This window comes from Lissotriton helveticus, chromosome 6 (assembly GCF_964261635.1).
Source record: "Lissotriton helveticus chromosome 6, aLisHel1.1, whole genome shotgun sequence".
Lineage (NCBI taxonomy): Eukaryota > Metazoa > Chordata > Amphibia > Caudata > Salamandridae > Lissotriton > Lissotriton helveticus.
In genome coordinates, this window is record NC_136067.1 from 63,235,702 (window position 1) to 63,243,389 (window position 7,688).

At 37.4% G+C, this 7,688-nt stretch overlaps 2 long non-coding RNA genes across 2 annotated transcripts; one reads left to right on the forward strand and one right to left on the reverse strand.

Annotated features, from left to right (window-relative positions):
* Positions 1-229: 229 nt before the first annotated feature.
* Positions 230-1,633, reverse strand: LOC144761210 (uncharacterized). Its single transcript, XR_013595631.1, has 3 exons — positions 1,548-1,633; positions 968-1,058; positions 230-448 (listed from the first exon to the last, which is right to left on the reverse strand). It is a non-coding gene; the product is annotated as an uncharacterized LOC144761210 (long non-coding RNA).
* A 2,105-nt stretch (positions 1,634-3,738) lies between these two features.
* Positions 3,739-4,944, forward strand: LOC144761211 (uncharacterized). Its single transcript, XR_013595632.1, has 4 exons — positions 3,739-3,813; positions 3,946-4,116; positions 4,268-4,352; positions 4,842-4,944. It is a non-coding gene; the product is annotated as an uncharacterized LOC144761211 (long non-coding RNA).
* The last annotated feature ends 2,744 nt before the right edge of the window (positions 4,945-7,688 follow it).

Below are 7,688 nucleotides of genomic sequence, written 5' to 3' on the forward strand. Positions count from 1 at the left end.
CTTCAGTGTTGCAGTCGGCCAGCAGTCATCATTCCCCTCCTCACATGCTCATTGATCACCCCCTACACATCCTCAAAAGCCTCCACCATCCTCCACTGAGGGGGAAATTAAGACACATGACAGGATCCGGTCTAGTCGTGTGTAAATAATAGCACAATTCTAGCAAAAAAGAGAGAAGGCTATTTGCATAGAAAATGTTAACAAATGTATTCAGATATAAAAACACTGTTCCATTTAATAAGTATTGATATAAAAAAAACATATACATTACATACATTAATATCACATAAACAATGACAGGGACTAAAGAAAAAACCTAAATTATACAATTTTCATGAAAAATATAATCACATAATATTTAAAAGAAACAACGAGTGGCAAACAATACTTTCTCGACGCGCGTTTCGGCGTTTCAGAAAACGCCTTCTTCAGGAGACACAGATTATATCTGAAATATACAGTTAAAAAAATATATAAAAATACATTCAATTACATTCGATTGTATAAAGTTAAAAAGTTGTCATTCGCTGACAACATCTCATATAAAGCATAGTTTGTTTGACTCATTAAATTTTTTTATTTTTTTTTTAAAAGACAAACTATTCAACTAATGCAAGTTCATGAAATACAACTTCCCTACTTGCTATAGCAATATAATTGTTGAACAAGTTACAAAACTAATCTTTCCATATTTGAGCAGTTGCTAATTAGCTAAAATGAGCTGAAAAAAGGACCCACCAAAGACACCCCTAACCCAAGTATAAGTGGGGTTGGGCAATGTTGTTGTAATGCCCCAGTCATAACATGATAGGACATTCCTCAAACCAACGATGGGTGATATTGGGCAGTTGAAAGTGCTTGAAATTAAAGTCATTCAGTCATTAATGGATGATAACTGCTTCTTAAATCTAAGAAGTTGCCTAGTAGGTTTGACTAAAGTCAAGTAATGTGGAGAGGGCATACTTACTATTCAGAATCTCAGCACAATGGCTAGAAAAAGGAGCATGTTTCCTCAACAATACAAACTCTAAAGATGAAGAGAATGTGCCATATAGTGACTGCGGGTAAAAAGGATACATATTAGACAACGAAAGTACAGAGTAACAAAATAATCCAATTATCTAAATACTTAACAGAGAGGATTATGAGTGCCTAAGTAGTGATGTTATTAGTAAATAATGTTCGACTATTGGATCCTAGTCTTCATATATAAGGACTTCGATGGCAAAAAAAGAAGACAAATACAGTGATGTTTTCAAAAGGGGAGCATAATATTTGCTTTGCACGTATTCGTTATATGTATACAGTCTGACTGAATTCCAGAATTGTTATGTTTAGAGACAAGTAGTTACACTCTTTATTATCAAGATAGAATCATTAAACATAACCAGTTGTTATTTATCTGGTTTATTTAGATAACCTTTCTTTTATTTTCTAGATTATCGTGATAAAACAGTAAAAATACCGGACTATTATATAGCCCTATTTATTAGGGTTCCTCTTCGTAACTCATCTTAATAAGGGATTCAGTTAGTAAGGATGCTTACCTATTATTAACGTGGAGGAGTCCGTGGCAAGTTAGTTGTAAACTTAAACACGTGACATATTCTGTATTACGTCCTGTTCTTTGCACTGCCGGTAAGTTTGTAGTCATGAAATGTAAAAAATAAAAACGAAACATAAGCTACATAGGCTCTATTGTCTGTGATTGTGCCTATATTAGTGCAGATAAAACTCACAGACTGGTAAATATCCTATTGGTCATAAGGTAGGATAAACTTACATTTAAATGTAAATATTCATTTCTTCACAGCGGACCACTGAACCAGGATTGTTCATATCGAGGAGAACCGCATTCCCTTGTTCCCGAGTTAAAATCGCCGAGAACCGCTTTCCCTTAATTACGGACACGAGTCGCCTCTGTTTAATACACCTTCGTGTCTGCGGCAGGTTTCTATAAAAACATAATATGTAGTGATCGCTAATGAAAATATCTAGTACTGCTAAAGTTGAAGTGATTGAGCTCGTGAGCGGAACGAGCTTACAGAAATAGATAAGCTAACAGAATTCTTTTAGCGTTCGTCACCGTGTGAAAGAAGATAGAAACTGCAAACAAGCAGGTCCGCGGCGCTGCAAAGGATAGCTGCTGGCGTCCCGCGGCTGTTAGGGATAATATCATCTGTCGTAATTAGTGGGCCGTCTTTAAATATACGAATCTGGTGTCACGTGGGTAAATCAAATGGGTGCTTAAAGCCATACACTTCAAAGAAATGAGTGAGGCAGGGGAACAGTCGTTCATTACCGAACCCATGAAATGGGTGAGGCAGGAGAACAATCGTTCGTTACCAGGACCAGGTTTAAGGTTTAAAACTGTAAGCCCCCCACAAAGTAACAACCCCCATGGGAGCCGCGAAAAATGTGCACCGATATGCCGTATTGAAACATTCTCACAGATATAGTACCGGCACGTTTATTTATTTATGAGGTATTACTTAAGAAGCCCATGATGGCATAAAGATGGGGTTCATAGATAAATATCTAAAGAGTCTATTGTCGTACTTCAGAAGCCGACTGGAGAAGGTCAGAACTGCCAAATAGGCAGACGACTCCAACACGGTAAATGAGAAGGAAATATAGAATTACTAATGGCCTAGAGAAAAGTGGAATAGGCTCTCATTTCTTTCCAATATCGAAATAAAAGAAATTGAACATATATATCTGCTGTTGAATACTAGCAATAGATGGATGGGGAAATGTGCTAATATCGTGCACATAATCCCTATCCAAACTTTAATGATCATTTGAAGAAATAATCCGGAAAGGGAAGTTTTCTGGATTTTTGTTCTGAAAGGATTGAACAGCGATATTCCGTGGGAGAATGCTATATTGTAACTATTTCTCCTTGGAACTACTCTTCACATATGTGATCTGGTTGAGTAGTTGAAAATATTTCCTGGCTATTATCCATTTAACGTAATTTGATTTTATTCCTTATGGGAGTCGACAGTCTACATGGCGTCTTCAACTCTACCTAATAGGAATTTAACTTACACTACTTATTAGGTGTAATAGAAGTCCTTTCCCGATTATTTGTTCAAATGATCATTAAAGTTTGGATAGGGATTATGTGCACGATATTAGCACATTTCCCCATCCATCTATTGCTAGTATTCAACAGCAGATATATATGTTCAATTTCTTTTATTTCGATATTGGAAAGAAATGAGAGCCTATTCCACTTTTCTCTAGGCCATTAGTAATTCTATATTTCCTTCTCATTTACCGTGTTGGAGTCGTCTGCCTATTTGGCAGTTCTGACCTTCTCCAGTCGGCTTCTGAAGTACGACAATAGACTCTTTAGATATTTATCTATGAACCCCATCTTTATGCCATCATGGGCTTCTTAAGTAATACCTCATAAATAAATAAACGTGCCGGTACTATATCTGTGAGAATGTTTCAATACGGCATATCGGTGCACATTTTTCGCGGCTCCCATGGGGGTTGTTACTTTGTGGGGGGCTTACAGTTTTAAACCTTAAACCTGGTCCTGGTAACGAACGATTGTTCTCCTGCCTCACCCATTTCATGGGTTCGGTAATGAACGACTGTTCCCCTGCCTCACTCATTTCTTTGAAGTGTATGGCTTTAAGCACCCATTTGATTTACCCACGTGACACCAGATTCGTATATTTAAAGACGGCCCACTAATTACGACAGATGATATTATCCCTAACAGCCGCGGGACGCCAGCAGCTATCCTTTGCAGCGACGCGGACCTGCTTGCTTGCAGTTTCTATCTTCTTTCACACGGTGACGAACGCTAAAAGAATTCTGTTAGCTTATCTATTTCTGTAAGCTCGTTCCGCTCACGAGCTCAATCACTTCAACTTTAGCAGTACTAGATATTTTCATTAGCGATCACTACATATTATGTTTTTATAGAAACCTGCCGCAGACACGAAGGTGTATTAAACAGAGGCGACTCGTGTCCGTAATTAAGGGAAAGCGGTTCTCGGCGATTTTAACTCGGGAACAAGGGAATGCGGTTCTCCTCGATATGAATAATCCTGGTTCAGTGGTCCGCTGTGAAGAAATGAATATTTACATTTAAATGTAAGTTTATCCTACCTTATGACCAATAGGATATTTACCAGTCTGTGAGTTTTATCTGCACTAATATAGGCACAATCACAGACAATAGAGCCTATGTAGCTTATGTTTCGTTTTTATTTTTTACATTTCATGACTACAAACTTACCGGCAGTGCAACGAACAGGACGTAATACAGAATATGTCACGTGTTTAAGTTTATAACTAACTTGCCACGGACTCCTCCACGTTAATAATAGGTAAGCGTCCTTACTAACTGAATCCCTTATTAAGATGAGTTACGAAGAGGAACCCTAATAAATAGGGATATATATTAGTCTGGTATTTTTACTGTCTTATCACGATAATCTAGAGAATAAAAGAAAGGTTATCTAAATAAACCAGATAAATAACAACTGGTTATGTTTAATGATTCTATCTTGATAATAAAGAGTGTAACTACTTGTCTCTAAACATAACAATTCTGGAATTCTGTCAGACTGTATACATATAACGAATACGTGCAAAGCAAATATAATGCTCCCCTTTTGAAAACATCACTGTATTTGTCTTCTTTTTTTGCCATCGAAGTCCTTATATATTAAGACTAGGATCCAATAGTCGAACATTATTTACTAATAACATCACTACTTAGGCACTCATAATCCTCTCTGTTAAGTATTTAGATAATTGGATTATCTTGTTACTCTGTACTTTCGTTGTCTAATATATATCCTTTTTACCCGCAGTCACTATATGGCACATTCTCTTCATCTTTAGAGTTTGTATTGTTGAGGAAACATGATCCTTTTTCTAGCCATCGTGCTGAGATTCTGAATAGTAAGTATGCCCTCTCCACATTACTTGACTTTAGTCAAACCTACTAGGCAACTTCTTAGATTTAAGAAGCAGTTATCATCCATTAATGACTGAATGACTTTAATTTCAAGCACTTTCAACTGCCCAATACCACCCATCGTTGGTTTGAGGAATGTCCTATCATGTTATGACTGGGGCATTACAACAACATTGCCCAACCCCACTTATACTTGGGTTAGGGGTGTCTTTGGTGGGTCCTTTTTTCAGCTCATTTTAGCTAATTAGCAACTGCTCAAATATGGAAAGATTAGTTTTGTACCTTGTTCAGCAATTATTATATTGCTATAGCAAGTACGGAAGTTGTATTTCATGAACTTGCATTAGTTGAATAGTTCGTCTTTTAAAAAAAAAAAAAAAAAAAAAATTAATGAGTCAAACAAACTATGCTTTATATGAGATGTTGTTAGCGAATGACAACTTTTTAACTTTATACAATTGAATGTAATTGAATGTGTTTTCATATATTTTTTTAACTGTATATTTCAGATATAATCTGTGGCTCCTGAAGAAGCCGTTTTCTGAAACGCCGAAACGCGCGTTGAGAAAGTATTGTTTGCCACTCGTTGTTTCTTTTAAATATTATGTGATTATATTTTTTATGAAAATTGTATAATCTAGGTTTTTTCTTTAGTCCCTGTCATTGTTTATGTGATATTAATGTATGTAATGTATATGTTTTTTTTATATCAATACTTATTAAATGGAACAGTGTTTTTATATCTGAATAAATTTGTTAACATTTTTTATGCAAATAGCCTTCCCTCTTGCTTGCTAGAATTGTGCTAATATTTACACACAGCTTATGTCCCTGTCATAGGAACTGATAATTCCGATCAGGGGTCCTTGTTGTTTACATTATAAGGATCCGGTCTAGTACCTTTCGCTATTAGCGACTCAGAATGTTCAGGAGCCCCTCCTGGCTCGTGTGTCCCCGTCCTCTCATCCACCTATCCATGTTACACTCTTGTGCATTCCACTTTGTTTCTCTCCTCCATGTTGGAGTTTCCTATCTTGACCAACCTCCTCTTGTTCCATGATGGCACCCCCCAGATATTCAGCAGTATCCAGTCATGGTTAGATCAGACAACCTTTCTGATACAGAACCATAATTGATGAAGTGTAAACCTGACTCAGGCAAATATTTAAGACTCATAGCTGTAGGAGAGTAGAGCTCTCTCTCCACACTGGAGACAAAGCACCAGCGATAACGGGGAAACCCAACTGCGTTTATAAACCTCTTCACCTGTCGATGTCAATTATCATTATATATCAAGTGTCATGTAATGACACTTTAATAAATAATCTCTCCTAATGTATACATTGGAATATTGATCACATACTGTCATGGTTGTCAAAAAGAATTACTGTGCGATACAGCATTGAACAACCTACAAACACTATAACAATGATTTGAAATAACATGGTCTAAGAGATCTGTTTTTGGGGATAAAAATATCCAAGAGGAACAACATGTATTCTTTTAGGTCTAGAATTTAGATTGTGTGAGGTGTAAATTTGTTTTGAGGCATTGGATGATTTAAAAAATAACTACCACACAGTCTCCTTTATAAGTTTTAGGGCCGGGTCTAACCACCCACCCTTCAGACAGTCAGAATGACCTTAAATAAACTCAGAACCACCTGGACCATGAAGTGTCCTATTCATCAGCTGAGACCCATTCTCCTCAGCAACCCTGATAGTTGGAGGTACATTTACCACTACGGCAACATAAGGGGTTACTTGACGAGGTAGGTTTAACACAGTTGTCAGATTAACTACTGGTTTTCGGCTATTTTTCTCTCTTCAAAGGCTGGCAAGACTAGATCTGTGTTAGGGGGCTTTTGTCCTTGAATTGAGTCCTTTGCTCCTTCATGAGTTTTTCTACAATCTACACTGATCCCTCATCCCCACCTGTCAATTACCCCAAGCATCTGGTTGAATAGCAGCACGGTTATCTATAGGATTTATCTGACACAGGGAGTTCCCACAGTGGCCCATGAGCCTATTCCGTTTGCACTGGAGCTCCTCAATTTACTCCACACATGGACCTACCGCGGCCTCAAATAATTAATCAATTAATTAAAATCTTTCCCCATTAATTTGGTTAATCTACCCTCTAGGTCACTAATTACAGGTGTTATTCTCACCAGGAGATTTCAAGTGACCTAGAAAGATACTAGTATTTTGGGAAAGGGGTTCATAGAGAGTTACTGTGACAGTCTAAAGTTCTGGCCCTGTTGGTGCATGAAGCCCTTTTTCTACTTCCTTGCCAGAAAATTAGAGTCATCACCAGGCCAGGAAGTACCATCCAATGATGGGGCATTTAAAACACATGGCTTACACTGGCCGCCTTTACCTAATATTGAACCTAGTGGCCTTTGAGCGGAAAGAAAAAATATCATATCTGCATGCAGAGGGTCTGCATTAGATAATAGGAAGGGAAGGTGGGAATATTGGGTAATGAGTTAATGGTGGCTTCAATCTGTTGCTCGGTCGTAGTATTCTCTTTGTTATTTGCCCCCATAGAGCTAGATGAATATTGAGCAATGGAATTTGTTTTTAAAGGGTCGTGGGGCACAGATTCACCTAGAATTAATACCACACCCTTCTTTTTCCCAATATTATATAATTCACAGTTTGCCTTCTATCTATAAAACTGATCTTCAGTGTGCTGTTCGGTACTGGTAGGGACGGACATTTTTAAAACAATCAACTAT